The sequence below is a fragment of the Ostrinia nubilalis genome, chromosome 21 (genome assembly GCF_963855985.1).
Source record: "Ostrinia nubilalis chromosome 21, ilOstNubi1.1, whole genome shotgun sequence".
In the NCBI taxonomy this organism is placed as follows: domain Eukaryota; kingdom Metazoa; phylum Arthropoda; class Insecta; order Lepidoptera; family Crambidae; genus Ostrinia; species Ostrinia nubilalis.
Genome location: NC_087108.1, coordinates 11319701 through 11335568, shown reverse-complemented (window position 1 = coordinate 11335568; position 15868 = coordinate 11319701). Strand labels below are relative to the sequence as shown.

General features: G+C 35.7%; 2 protein-coding genes and 1 long non-coding RNA gene across 3 annotated transcripts in view; 1 reads left to right on the top strand and 2 right to left on the bottom strand.

The window, feature by feature from the left end:
• The window catches only part of LOC135082395 (uncharacterized), a 211957-nt gene that overhangs the window by 120193 nt on the left and 75896 nt on the right, over nucleotides 1-15868 (bottom strand). The gene's annotated exons all lie outside the window — the stretch shown is intronic.
• Nucleotides 1-15868, bottom strand: part of LOC135082516 (cytochrome P450 6B2-like) — a 35357-nt gene that overhangs the window by 7035 nt on the left and 12454 nt on the right. The gene's annotated exons all lie outside the window — the stretch shown is intronic.
• Nucleotides 9833-10518, top strand: LOC135082101 (uncharacterized). The gene is made up of 3 exons (XR_010259344.1): nucleotides 9833-9862; nucleotides 10124-10192; nucleotides 10487-10518. It is a non-coding gene; the product is annotated as an uncharacterized LOC135082101 (long non-coding RNA).

Here is a 15868-nt window from a genome sequence, read left to right as displayed (position 1 = left end):
GCAATGAGGGTTTTCGCGAATGAAAAATCCGCCAGATGGCAATACGTAGACGCGAGGTCCAAATGCTGCATGATTGGTTATTTTTGACATGACATTGACAGATATGTCAAAATCCACCAATCACGCAGCAGTCAGACCCCACATCCACGTCCCTCCATCTAGCGGATCTTTCATACGCGAAAACCCTCATTTAAAACAGCGTGTCATTCTCATTACCCGCCGCTTTGACAGTTTTTAGTACCTACCCATTTTCAATACCGTAGCGCTGCCTGACATAACAACAACAATGGCGTCGGATGCACAAATATGTTGCTAAATTACGGATATTTAATTTTTTGAATCTGATAAAGAAAGAAAACGTTATAAATATGTGTGTCGATAGTGAGTTTAAGAACAATTTTAACTTGCAATTGAAGAATTTCTATTCTTCACAATGTGGAACAGTAAAAAAACCGTGGATAAGGGACCGAGTTTTGGAGGTTATAATAGCCCACATCAAAGCCGTGTTTGTGTTGTCCCCTGTGATTTATAAATTAATACAAAAAAATGACTGAAGCGAAATATATAATTTAGTTTACTTACAGTAACGAAGATAATTTCTTACTTAATTACCTACTAAGGAATATCGTGAGTAGAAATCTGTGTTATTAAAATTTATTTTCATTAAACATTGTTTTACTTTGTAAGTATGGTCACCCTACAATCTAAATAGTAGTACCACAGAGCACGTAATAGTAAGAGTCAGCACTTCCTAACTAGCAGTTTTCAAAGTTAGGTTGACTTTTTTTACCAACCTAACTAAGAAACCAACAAGGGTATCAACATGACAGAAAGCAGGCAATTTAACCCAGGGTTAAAAAATATACCCCATAAATCGGTAAATGATCTATGGGCACCACACTATTATGTCAAACTTATTACCTACTAGCGGCCGCCCGCGACTTCGTAAGCGTGGATCCCGTTTTACCCCCTTCATCTATCTTACGCGGTTTAGATTTTTTTCATGCAAATGTATTTTCCCGCTAACTCCCGTTCCCGTGGGAATTCTGCAATATCCTGTTGTAACTAAGCTTTAAGTTTACTAAGGTACGCTGTATGCCAAATTTCAAGCGTCTAACTTAAGCGGTTTAGATTTTTCATACAAAAGGATTTTCCCGCTAATTCCCGTTCCCGTGGGAATTCCTAAGTATACTATAACCTGCCTAGGAGTATGAAGAATAATTGTACCAAATTTCGTTAAAATCCGTCGAGTAGTTTTTGTTTCTATAAGGAACATACAGACAGACAGACAGACAAAAAATTTACTGATTGTATTTTTGGCATCAGTATCGATCACTAATCACCCCCTGATAGTTATTTTGAAAATATATTTCATGTACAGAATTGACCTCTCTACAGATTTATTATAAGTATAGATTACCTATTATTATTATTTTATGAAATGTTTATGAACACATTATATTCTATTACTAGCGGCCGCCCGCGACTTCCTACGCGTGGATCCCGTTTTACCCCCTTCATCTATCACGCGGTTTAGATTTTTTCATACAAATGTTTTTTTCCCGCTAACTCCCGTTCCCGTGGGAATTTTGCAATATCCTGTTGTAACTAAGCTTTAAGTTTACTAAGATACCTGCATGCCAAATTTGAAGCATCTAACTTAAGCGGTTTAGATTTTTTCATACAAATTTTTTTCCCGCTAACTCCCGTTCCCGTGGGAATTTTGCAATATCCTGTTGTAACTAAGCTTTAAGTTTACTAAGATACCTGCATGCCAAATTTCAAGCGTCTAACTTAAGCGGTTTAGTATTTTCATACAAAAGAATTTTCCCGCTAAATCCCGTTCCCGTGGGAATTCCTAAGTATCCTATAACCTGCCCAGGAGTACGAAGAATAATTGTACCAAATTTCGTTAAAATCCGTCAAGTAGTTTTTGTTTCTATAAGGAACATACAGACAGACAGACAGACAGACAGACAGACAGACAGACAGACAGACAAAAAATTTACTGATTGCATTTTTGGCATCAGTATCGAGCACTAATCACCCCCTGATAGTTATTTTGAAAATATATTTCATGTACAGAATTGACCTCTGGTGTGGCGTGTAAATAGCCACACCAGGCGGGATCTTAATCGGAAGTCCAAATTACGTTTCCCACATGATTTTGCCTGCAGAGGAGAAATAGTTGGTCCCACTAACCTCTGAGCCAATCTCGGGTCCCCTTCCGTCAGCTCGACCACTGCTAGGCACCGGGACACTCCGGGATGAAGATGGATCGGCTTCACTTCCCCTGCAGGGGGTTCGGGTCACGAGCAATTTGAGCTTTGAAAGCGTAGATGCGTTTGCTGCGAATGCGTTGTGCGTTATGATGCGATTTGCGGGAGATAAAAGTGCGGTTTTTTCACTCGCGAGACTGCGAAGATGTGCGTTGCGATAAAGTTTTTACGGTGAAGTGTGTCAAAGCTTGACGTTCAGAAACGCCAAGAATGACCACAGAGATGTGGAAACCAAACAGTTTTCTACCTGCAGACAAAACTATTTGGGAATTAAAAATAAAAATAAAACTGCGTACATCTGCGTAACCATACTCCCCGCCTTGGAAGTTCGCAGAAACTTTCAAAAAACTTACTAATGTGAACTTAATACGTTGCAATCCTTGCAATGCAACGGTGTAAATTCAAAGAGAAAAAAAAATAAATCAAAAGAACTCAGACCTCGAGTCTAATAACTTAACAATAAACAATTAAATGCGTTAAAATAAAATATATTATTGCGTAGGTACTGGGTACAACTTCACGACAGGACGTTTAGTTACCATATTTGGTCCTAACCATCGCTAAGCGAGTGACACCATCTGTACCAGGGTACACCTCAGAAATGTTAAATGTTAATTAAATGCGCTAGCCGTATGTTCAGGTAAATCCGTACATTCCATGTGGGTCCTTGCCACCATAAATCATTATTAACTAGGTGAGAAGGCAATAAGCCTCTAGAGAGACAGTCACTCGGATTCTCTTCTCCTCTGACATGATGAAAATTATCTGGAGATATATTCTCCTGTATTTGCGCGACTCTATTGCTCACGAACACCGACCATCGATGCGGTGACGAGCGTATCCACGACAATGCGATCGTAGAATCAGAAAATGCGTATATATTTGCGATAGGAATGCGTTTGCGGTAAGTATCAGCCACAAGTTTTACTAACTTGGACATTAAAAGCGCGCTGCGCACAATTCTAGGCGCGCGAGCGTTTGAATCTTTGTAGGCGAGACCTTTGATTTGGCACATAATAATCTGACCGTTATATTTTCCTGATCTATAGTCTGCAAGTAAACAACACAACCGTAACCGTTCATACTTGCGTCGCAGAAGGCAACGATATTCACAACAGAACTATCAGAAACCCCAATATGACGTGGAATTTTCACAGTGGAAACCAAGGGTAGCTCTTGGATTAATGCAGAAAAACGTTGTAGGTACTATTGTTTCGGAAGGTGTATCGTCCCAGCCTGCGTTACTAAGCCAAAGCTCTTTAATAAGTAACTTGGCGTATAATATAACCGGAGCTATCAAACCGAGCACATCGAACAGGCGGGCCACAACCGAAAGAATATTCCGTTTTGTGCATTTCTCAATACTCTGAGCTGCCTTAAAATGGAAGGAATCATTTACAGGGTCCCATGAAAGACCAAGGATCTTAGAGGAGACATTGTTTCCTTCTGAAAAGTTTATAAGACTCCGGTGTGACTCAGGGAGATTCTCCAATAACGTACGAGAGTTGCTACACCATTTGACTAAGTCAAATGCACCGGACTTGAATAGCGAGATCAATTCTTGCGCCAAACAAGCGGCAGTCCTCTCATCAGGAACAGAATGAACGAGATCGTCCATATAAAACTTAGTCTCAGCAATACTAGCTGCGATAGGATATTCTGCGCTCAAGTCAGACGCTAGCTGTCGCACAGTGCGCATAGCTAGGAACGGACTTGATTTAAGTCCAAATGGGACGCGGTTGAATTGAAATGTGCGGATAGGCTCATTACCATGAAAGCGATACAATATCTTTGAATATTTGCGATGGTCATCAATAACACCAATCTGCAAATACATTTGTTTAATATCAGCCGTAATGGCTATTGGAAAAAGTCTAAAATCAAGTAATAAAAGAAACAGATCGGCCTGTAAATTAGGACCGACGTGAAGAACGTCATTCAAGGACACACCAGTGTGTGTCTTCGCGCTCGCATCTAATACTATGCGCGGCATGGGTTTGTCAGGTCGCACGACGGCGTGGTGTGGAATATAATATCCCTCATCAGCGTTATCGGAAGTAACCTCAGACAGGTAATCGTTATCAATGTAATCTTGAATGACCTTATTATATTGCTCTTGCAACGAAGGATCCTGTATAAACTTCCTTTCCAGGGCCATAAATCGTCGCTGGGCGGGAGTGCGAGAATTGCCTAAGTTACTAGGATCTTTGGAGAAAGGTAAAGATACGCAATATCTACCGGTGTCATCTCGCGAGACAGACGATGCGAATAAATTCTCGCAGATCGTGTCTTCCTGGCTCAAATAACCTTTGACCGGTAACTCCTCTAATTGCCAAAACTTATGTACCATTTCATCTAGCGCCAATGCTGAGAATGAAGTTGCCATATTATTAACACCTTGACTACCTCCCATGAGCTCGTAACCAAAAGCAGTAGATAAAGCTGGCGGAGCTTGTGAGCCAGAATCTACTCGATTTCCCAGATAAATATACGGAAATAGTTGCGCTCCTAGAACTAGGTCTATATTACCAGGCACATTCCAAGTAAGATCCGCTAACGGCAAATCATTCAAATACTCCATGTTACAATTCTCAATAAAGTGCGAAGGCAGTTGATCAGTTATAGAATCTACCACTAATGCCTGTATTCGGTATTTATTGTTCAAATCAATGCGCGACTGAATCTCCATGTCTACGTATCCACGTATCGGCCTAGATGATAAACCAACACCCTTTACATTTGAATTCGTAAGTGGAATAACAACTAAATTCAGAGATTTGCAACACTCGACTGTAATCAAATTGTTCTGAGAGCCATTATCTATCAAACATCGAATAATGCGTTTATAATTGTTAGCATTAGGCTGCATGGCATATACTTGCGCAGTAGAGAGTAAAATTGTAGAGGTAGGCTTTAAATTAGCGCTAAAAGACAGCGAAGAACCGCCTTGCGGTGGCTTCTCATTCGAAGCTGCGCTCCCCGCAGTATGGGTAAGCTGCACGGGTTCGCGACTCACTGCGCGCAATTCCGGGTTCGAGTCCATTGCGGCGGAATGAACCGGTGCGGACATGCTCATGTGCACAGCATGCGTATGCGTATTTTTGCGAATATCATCATTACTCGTCTCAAAATGCAAAAGTGTATTATGCTTCTTACCGCACTGCTTGCAAACTGACGTGGATTTGCAATTAGTTAACGTATGCAATGCGCTAAGACAGTTGACACAACTATTTTTGGATTTAATAAAATCAAACTTCGCTTGCGGAGAACTTAAACCTTTGAATTGATAGCAGTTGTAAATTCTATGGTTGCCATCGTTACAATATAAACAAGAGCTGTTACTATTATTATTATTTGAGTTTGACATAAAAGATTTATAAGAAGTCTCAGCTGGTTTGTTCGAGCCGCGTGTGTTCGACTGCGAATTCGAACTATTGAAATTATTAGAAAGCGTCATAATCTTAGTTTGATCTTGCATGAACTTTATAAAATCATCTGAGGTGGGCAACTCCTTATCTCTTACTGAAAATTCAAAGGCGTGAGCTGTTTGCCCATCAACCTTGCGTAGGGCACAATGGAGCAATATAAAGTCAGTCAAATCCTCTATACCCAACTGTTTTAGAGCTGCAACTGAAGAGGCATACCGTTGTATGAAATTATCCAAACTTCCCGCAGATGATGTACAAGTTTTGGAATCTAAGATGTTGCTTAGATAATGGATGCCTAATCGACGCTTGTCCTGATATTTCTTTTCCAGACTGTCCCAAAGTACGCGATAGGTATCAGCAGTCGGAATTATGCCAGCAGTAATTTTGAGGGCATTATGCGTAAGTTTCCCTACTAGATACTGCACACGCTGCGAGTCGGTCAGCTGGGGATTATCTATATATATAAAAGAAAGTCGTGTTAGTTACTCCACTTATAACTCAAGAACGGCTGAACCGATTTAGCTGAAAATTGTCAGGGAGGTAGTTTAGAGCCAGGAGAAGGACATAGGAGTAGTATGTTATTGGGCGTTCTATCTCACATTCGGTCGGTCGCAGTTGCGACCTCACTCTGTGCGATAGATCGCCCAATAACACGATCGTAAGTAAACCATGCCTGTAGTAATGCAGAATAGAATATTCCATAAAGACTTGACTTACCTTCACACGGCTACTAGCACAACATCACCTTTTTCCTTGAGTCCACGCACTTTCGATCACATGACAAAACAAACCCAATTGGAATTTACAATTCCTTTTTAGAAATCTGTATACATGGGTCAGTTTGACGTATGCCCTTATACAGCGGTAGCACCATAGGTAAACCTTAAAACCATGCGGATGAGCAGCTTGCCTCGAGAGAACACACAGAATTTACTTTTATGTAATTTTCTGTACCAGCTTGGCTCATGACTCTCCATCCAACACGAGTAAAAATGTTATACCAATAGCAGCTTACTGTTAGGTTACATCCATGTATACGAGAACCTCAAATATGAGAATTATAAACCGATTGAGTTACACACTATAATATCTTGAGTGAGAGTCAATAATAATTCATAAGTTCTATAAGATTCGTATTCATGGGCCAATATGACGCATGCCCTTATACAGCGGTAGCACCATGGGTAAACCGTTCAACCATGTGGATGAGCCGATTGCCTCGAGAGAACACACAGAATTACAGTATGTATGTATATTCTGTACCAGCTTGGCTCATGTCTCTCCATCCAACATAGGTAAAATGTTATACCAATGGCAGCTTACTGTTAGGTTACATCCAAGAATACAAAACCTAAAAGATATTCCTTATGAATTAATTAGGCTCCCACTATACACTACTAACACTTTCACACAAATTGACACAACTGACTATTGAAGGCGGAATATGCAATTTCAGCACTGTTGCGGTCCAAGTGCATAAACTGTAGCGATTTTGATAATTAAAATTAGCGAGCATCGAAAACAAATGAGTATTAAGACAATACTTTAAGTATTTGTAAATTTAAATATGTTAATAGTACGTACGAATGCAGGTTATTAATTAATTCTCAGCCATACATTAATAGTTATAGCATATTTATGATTTTTATCTTATAAATTGATAAGATTTTCCAAAAAGGAACTCATTAACTTATTAATTCAACAAAATAAAATAATAATATCAACCAAAAAATAATAAGTTTGTCTTTGTATATCTGTCTATGATTCTTTTAACTTGGACCAAACATACTTTGGTCTAACTTGAAGTCATAGTCAAAGAATAGTATGCAATCATTCAATATAGTCCATCATAGGTTGACTGGTAGTTCTAAAAAATAAGTTAAGAATATCAACTAAATAAAATATTAATCATATCTGCCTAATTTCTTATGACTTGGACCAAACGTAACTTCCATGTAACATGAAGTCATAGTCAAGGAGCTGTATGCAATCTTTTAATTTAATCCATCATAGGTTGACTAGTATACATTTTCATCTCAAAGCTTAGGGTTTATTTAATAAATATAAATACTAATTTATTTATTTTTATCATGCAATTATTCATCACATATTTTTATCAATACTTTCATCATAATCCATCTTTTTGAGAATAAATAAGTGACGACATGACTTATCTTAAACATAAAATGAGAGAAAAAAGCTAGTAATATAATATAAAGTATTGGTTACGTTAAATTAAAAATGATGTGACACATTTTAAAATTTACTTTGGTTTGCCGTCCCTGCAATGAACCTTGGCTCTTACACTATTATCAGAACGTCGACTAACATACCATTTTTGCTGTGTCAAACTGTAACATAAAGCGCAATGTTGCAATGCTGTTGTATTGACGTCACATTCTCATAATGCTTGAGCTCTTTGATTGCTATAAATACAAACCATACTGACGTGCTATAAAAATGATTACAAATCCATTTTTTTATATGATTTTATAGCTTGCACTGTGATGTAAGAATTATGTAAATTGTTAAATTGCATTATTCAACTATAAATCTATTGAAATGGTCCGACATCCGGTTGCTAAGTTGATGATATTTTAACGAGTAAACAATTATACCATGGCTTTGTCTCTTTATTAATTAGGTAATTATTGTAGTGAGGGATAAAAACCTGTTTTTTATTCCCACATACCAACAACTATCAAACAAAAGTTATAAGGCAAAGAAGTCAAACCTAAGATGTAGATAGATATTTTATATACTCTTTATTGCACACCAAAAAAGTTGTTACGGTGTCGTATCGTTAAAAAGCGATCTCTTCCAACCAACCTTCAGAACATTACTACTACAGTACTAAAACATATTATATTGATTGACCAATAATTACGTAGGTAAAGTTTATTAACTATGTACTTCATTATTATGATCAATCGAATGAATTATGAGAACAAACCAAAACATTGTAAAACTAACTTTCGGAAGCGTAATAATTGCAATCAGGCTGAGTTGCACCATTTTATTTAAACTTTAAAAATCGTCAAAAATCTGTCTCAAACTCCTGGTGTGGACAAACTGGTCATTGTCATAGTTAAGGTCATAGGTAAATTGGTGCAAATCAACCTTAGTCTTATATTTTATATTAAGTAAATCAAGATAATTATCATGTTATCATTTCAAGTTTAATTTAAAACTAATAACGTCAAATATTTTGAAATGTTAAATATACCCACAAAATCATGCAATATTTACTATGTTTTAGTTTAAATCAAATCGTGATTTTGTAATTATATTTAATTTGTCTTCACGGTAGTATATTTTCATACAGGAATTCGCGTCATCGCCCCAGTTTTCGTAAATACCTGAGTGTGCATAAGCATTAGGCCCGGCGTGAACGCAATGCGCAAGCTGTATAAATCGACTGCAGAAAGTGATAATATTTTTTCAATAAATTTCGAATATTATGTTACATAAAAATATATGTTCATGACACAAATATTTTGTATTGAGCGGGAATCGAACATGCAACCTCTGTTATAGCGTACCGAACTACCGGTACGCCACTACTCCATAGGAGCATTGTTTTCTCGGTACGTAACGTTTGCGATGGGCCTAACCTTATTGCTGAATTATCAATATTTTCCCTTTAAATTTGGGGGCTCGCAGTATGAGCTTCATTCTGTATTTCGAAGTGCTTCAGAAGGAGGAACTAGCTCCAGTGACGTCACATCTTGAGTAAATTGTGAGTGTTCAATATGTGAGTATATTTTTTATTTTGACTATTTTTAACTGTGATATGTTTAGATTTGATGGAGAGATTCGTTAGTTTAGTTAATAGTTAGCCAAACATCATGTAAATCATGTTACTTTAAAGTTTAAGACATTAGCACTGAAGATTTAAAACTAACTTTAATGTTTTGCAGCGTTTGTCAAAGTATATACATATTTTTGACATTGACTATAAACTGTTGTTCGTTTACTATTCGTTGCAGAGTGTACTTTCATTGCACAGGATGGAAATTATGTGACTTTGAATTGTCATTATCTTTACAGGTCTGACTCAGAGTTTGAATCCACATTCGGTGGGAGTTCCACCTCCATCATCGCTAACCCTCGTAAACATACCAAGAAGAGGAAGACTGCGCCAACTTCATCAAGGTACGTAATATAGTATGATCATTTTAATGTAACTAACATAGTATGATATTTTTATTGTAACATAGTATGATTAATTATTTTAATGTAACTACTAAAATTTTAATGAACTATTTAATTTTTTAGTAGTACTTATTATTAAATATTCTGTAGTATTATGTCTACATCTTTACATGCAATTACTTTGCTAAGGCAAAGATGTGTGATCAAAAAATGCAACCTCATAACGCAAGTTTATTAATTTATTTCTTATTAATTTCACAGATCAGACTCTGAGTGTGAAACTGTGCAGCCAGCAGCGCTGAAAAAGAAACCTGTAGCTTCTAGACCTCGGTGAGTATTAATTTGTTAAGCTTTATGCAGATATCATATCTGATGTTTTTCTACAAATGTTGTTTTCGATCTTTTTTATTGCCTAATAAATTATATTTAAACAGAGGACCTAATTAATAGGTATTTTCTACCAGCCAACTTACTAGACACATAATAGAGATAAACTAACTAGGCAGTGCAGTTAATAAGTTAGGTTAGATAGAAATACCGATTTGGAAAATACAAACAATTGATATTTTAATACATGTACACTATTTTAAGTCGTAAATAATGCTTTAATGTTTTAATTTTCAGAGCTCCAACGAAGAGTTCTACGGATCTGTTCGGTCGCCGCACGACACCGTTGGCCACCTTCGAGGTCAGGCTGCTGTCCAGCTGCTGACGACCGACTTTTAGTCGTTGAGAGTTTTCGATGGCGACACTTTCGTCTTCGTCGGATAGTAGCCCGAACAGATCCGTAGAACTCTTCGTTGGAGCTCTGAAAATTAAAACATTAAAGCATTATTTACGACTTAAAATAGTGTACATGTATTAAAATATCAATTGTTTGTATTTTCCAAATCGGTATTTCTATCTAACCTAACTTATTAACTGCACTGCCTAGTTAGTTTATCTCTATTATGTGTCTAGTAAGTTGGCTGGTAGAAAATACCTATTAATTAGGTCCTCTGTTTAAATATAATTTATTAGGCAATAAAAAAGATCGAAAACAACATTTGTAGAAAAACATCAGATATGATATCTGCATAAAGCTTAACAAATTAATACTCACCGAGGTCTAGAAGCTACAGGTTTCTTTTTCAGCGCTGCTGGCTGCACAGTTTCACACTCAGAGTCTGATCTGTGAAATTAATAAGAAATAAATTAATAAACTTGCGTTATGAGGTTGCATTTTTTGATCACACATCTTTGCCTTAGCAAAGTAATTGCATGTAAAGATGTAGACATAATACTACAGAATATTTAATAATAAGTACTACTAAAAATTAAATAGTTCATTAAAATTTTAGTAGTTACATTAAAATAATTAATCATACTATGTTACAATAAAAATATCATACTATGTTAGTTACATTAAAATGATCATACTATATTACGTACCTTGATGAAGTTGGCGCAGTCTTCCTCTTCTTGGTATGTTTACGAGGGTTAGCGATGATGGAGGTGGAACTCCCACCGAATGTGGATTCAAACTCTGAGTCAGACCTGTAAAGATAATGACAATTCAAAGTCACATAATTTCCATCCTGTGCAATGAAAGTACACTCTGCAACGAATAGTAAACGAACAACAGTTTATAGTCAATGTCAAAAATATGTATATACTTTGACAAACGCTGCAAAACATTAAAGTTAGTTTTAAATCTTCAGTGCTAATGTCTTAAACTTTAAAGTAACATGATTTACATGATGTTTGGCTAACTATTAACTAAACTAACGAATCTCTCCATCAAATCTAAACATATCACAGTTAAAAATAGTCAAAATAAAAAATATACTCACATATTGAACACTCACAATTTACTCAAGATGTGACGTCACTGGAGCTAGTTCCTCCTTCTGAAGCACTTCGAAATACAGAATGAAGCTCATACTGCGAGCCCCCAAATTTAAAGGGAAAATATTGATAATTCAGCAATAAGGTTAGGCCCATCGCAAACGTTACGTACCGAGAAAACAATGCTCCTATGGAGTAGTGGCGTACCGGTAGTTCGGTACGCTATAACAGAGGTTGCATGTTCGATTCCCGCTCAATACAAAATATTTGTGTCATGAACATATATTTTTATGTAACATAATATTCGAAATTTATTGAAAAAATATTATCACTTTCTGCAGTCGATTTATACAGCTTGCGCATTGCGTTCACGCCGGGCCTAATGCTTATGCACACTCAGGTATTTACGAAAACTGGGGCGATGACGCGAATTCCTGTATGAAAATATACTACCGTGAAGACAAATTAAATATAATTACAAAATCACGATTTGATTTAAACTAAAACATAGTAAATATTGCATGATTTTGTGGGTATATTTAACATTTCAAAATATTTGACGTTATTAGTTTTAAATTAAACTTGAAATGATAACATGATAATTATCTTGATTTACTTAATATAAAATATAAGACTAAGGTTGATTTGCACCAATTTACCTATGACCTTAACTATGACAATGACCAGTTTGTCCACACCAGGAGTTTGAGACAGATTTTTGACGATTTTTAAAGTTTAAATAAAATGGTGCAACTCAGCCTGATTGCAATTATTACGCTTCCGAAAGTTAGTTTTACAATGTTTTGGTTTGTTCTCATAATTCATTCGATTGATCATAATAATGAAGTACATAGTTAATAAACTTTACCTACGTAATTATTGGTCAATCAATATAATATGTTTTAGTACTGTAGTAGTAATGTTCTGAAGGTTGGTTGGAAGAGATCGCTTTTTAACGATACGACACCGTAACAACTTTTTTGGTGTGCAATAAAGAGTATATAAAATATCTATCTACATCTTAGGTTTGACTTCTTTGCCTTATAACTTTTGTTTGATAGTTGTTGGTATGTGGGAATAAAAAACAGGTTTTTATCCCTCACTACAATAATTACCTAATTAATAAAGAGACAAAGCCATGGTATAATTGTTTACTCGTTAAAATATCATCAACTTAGCAACCGGATGTCGGACCATTTCAATAGATTTATAGTTGAATAATGCAATTTAACAATTTACATAATTCTTACATCACAGTGCAAGCTATAAAATCATATAAAAAAATGGATTTGTAATCATTTTTATAGCACGTCAGTATGGTTTGTATTTATAGCAATCAAAGAGCTCAAGCATTATGAGAATGTGACGTCAATACAACAGCATTGCAACATTGCGCTTTATGTTACAGTTTGACACAGCAAAAATGGTATGTTAGTCGACGTTCTGATAATAGTGTAAGAGCCAAGGTTCATTGCAGGGACGGCAAACCAAAGTAAATTTTAAAATGTGTCACATCATTTTTAATTTAACGTAACCAATACTTTATATTATATTACTAGCTTTTTTCTCTCATTTTATGTTTAAGATAAGTCATGTCGTCACTTATTTATTCTCAAAAAGATGGATTATGATGAAAGTATTGATAAAAATATGTGATGAATAATTGCATGATAAAAATAAATAAATTAGTATTTATATTTATTAAATAAACCCTAAGCTTTGAGATGAAAATGTATACTAGTCAACCTATGATGGATTAAATTAAAAGATTGCATACAGCTCCTTGACTATGACTTCATGTTACATGGAAGTTACGTTTGGTCCAAGTCATAAGAAATTAGGCAGATATGATTAATATTTTATTTAGTTGATATTCTTAACTTATTTTTTAGAACTACCAGTCAACCTATGATGGACTATATTGAATGATTGCATACTATTCTTTGACTATGACTTCAAGTTAGACCAAAGTATGTTTGGTCCAAGTTAAAAGAATCATAGACAGATATACAAAGACAAACTTATTATTTTTTGGTTGATATTATTATTTTATTTTGTTGAATTAATAAGTTAATGAGTTCCTTTTTGGAAAATCTTATCAATTTATAAGATAAAAATCATAAATATGCTATAACTATTAATGTATGGCTGAGAATTAATTAATAACCTGCATTCGTACGTACTATTAACATATTTAAATTTACAAATACTTAAAGTATTGTCTTAATACTCATTTGTTTTCGATGCTCGCTAATTTTAATTATCAAAATCGCTACAGTTTATGCACTTGGACCGCAACAGTGCTGAAATTGCATATTCCGCCTTCAATAGTCAGTTGTGTCAATTTGTGTGAAAGTGTTAGTAGTGTATAGTGGGAGCCTAATTAATTCATAAGGAATATCTTTTAGGTTTTGTATTCTTGGATGTAACCTAACAGTAAGCTGCCATTGGTATAACATTTTACCTATGTTGGATGGAGAGACATGAGCCAAGCTGGTACAGAATATACATACATACTGTAATTCTGTGTGTTCTCTCGAGGCAATCGGCTCATCCACATGGTTGAACGGTTTACCCATGGTGCTACCGCTGTATAAGGGCATGCGTCATATTGGCCCATGAATACGAATCTTATAGAACTTATGAATTATTATTGACTCTCACTCAAGATATTATAGTGTGTAACTCAATCGGTTTATAATTCTCATATTTGAGGTTCTCGTATACATGGATGTAACCTAACAGTAAGCTGCTATTGGTATAACATTTTTACTCGTGTTGGATGGAGAGTCATGAGCCAAGCTGGTACAGAAAATTACATAAAAGTAAATTCTGTGTGTTCTCTCGAGGCAAGCTGCTCATCCGCATGGTTTTAAGGTTTACCTATGGTGCTACCGCTGTATAAGGGCATACGTCAAACTGACCCATGTATACAGATTTCTAAAAAGGAATTGTAAATTCCAATTGGGTTTGTTTTGTCATGTGATCGAAAGTGCGTGGACTCAAGGAAAAAGGTGATGTTGTGCTAGTAGCCGTGTGAAGGTAAGTCAAGTCTTTATGGAATATTCTATTCTGCATTACTACAGGCATGGTTTACTTACGATCGTGTTATTGGGCGATCTATCGCACAGAGTGAGGTCGCAACTGCGACCGACCGAATGTGAGATAGAACGCCCAATAACATACTACTCATAGGATACATTTTATCCCGTTCGAAATTAAAAAAAATGTCTGCTTATTTATTGCCATTAAGGCGGAACAAAGTTCGCCGGGTCAGCTAGTTATGTATATTAGCCTTGAAGGATTCATAGAAAACCGGCCATTTTTCCATGCTACCATCAAATGACGGAATGTCAATCGGTGGTAATTTGATATTCATATGCGTTTCAACCGGCCTCGATGGCGCGGCTGAAGAGGCACTCATCTTGTTCCTCATCCGTTTGATGCGAGTGTATAAGTCCTCAAAAGCTATCATTGGGCTATAATCAGGCACAGCCGATGCGTTTTCTAACAGACTAAATTCGTTTATGCTGTCCACAATAGCCTCAAAGGAGAATGGGCAAAATCGTATGGCGCTTGGTCTATCAGCGGCCAGGAACAATTTTTTGTTTTTTTGGTTTACTATCACCCTACAATCACCCTCAAAAAGTTTTATATCTGTAGTGTAATTATTAATGGAATTAAATACATTTTTATTTTAGATATGTAAGCCTGAGATTTAGCTTATTAATAACTAAGATTAAGTCCTAAAAAATAAGGAAATAATATAAAATGACTTGTTTTCTTCAATACATATACATTTATTTTCAAAAACTTCTCCAAAAATAGTTATAATGATAACGTCGTCAGAACTCAGTGCTATAACTACATTAATACATTTAATATAGGTACATAGGCTATTTTATTATATTTATTTTATTCATCAAGACGAGGATATTTTATTGCCGTCATCAGGACACACTGTACATTATTATACATTAATACATTTAAAGTATATAGGCTAGTCTTGTAAACGGTATAATGAGGTTTCGAAATACTTTTGAATACATAACTAATGTTAATAAGTATTTTATACATTGGGTATGCACATTTTTTTGCATATATTATTCTAAGTATTTTACCTAATGTATTTTTTTTTCTTAATGAGCTGCAATGTTACGTTCATAGTAAAAGTTAGTC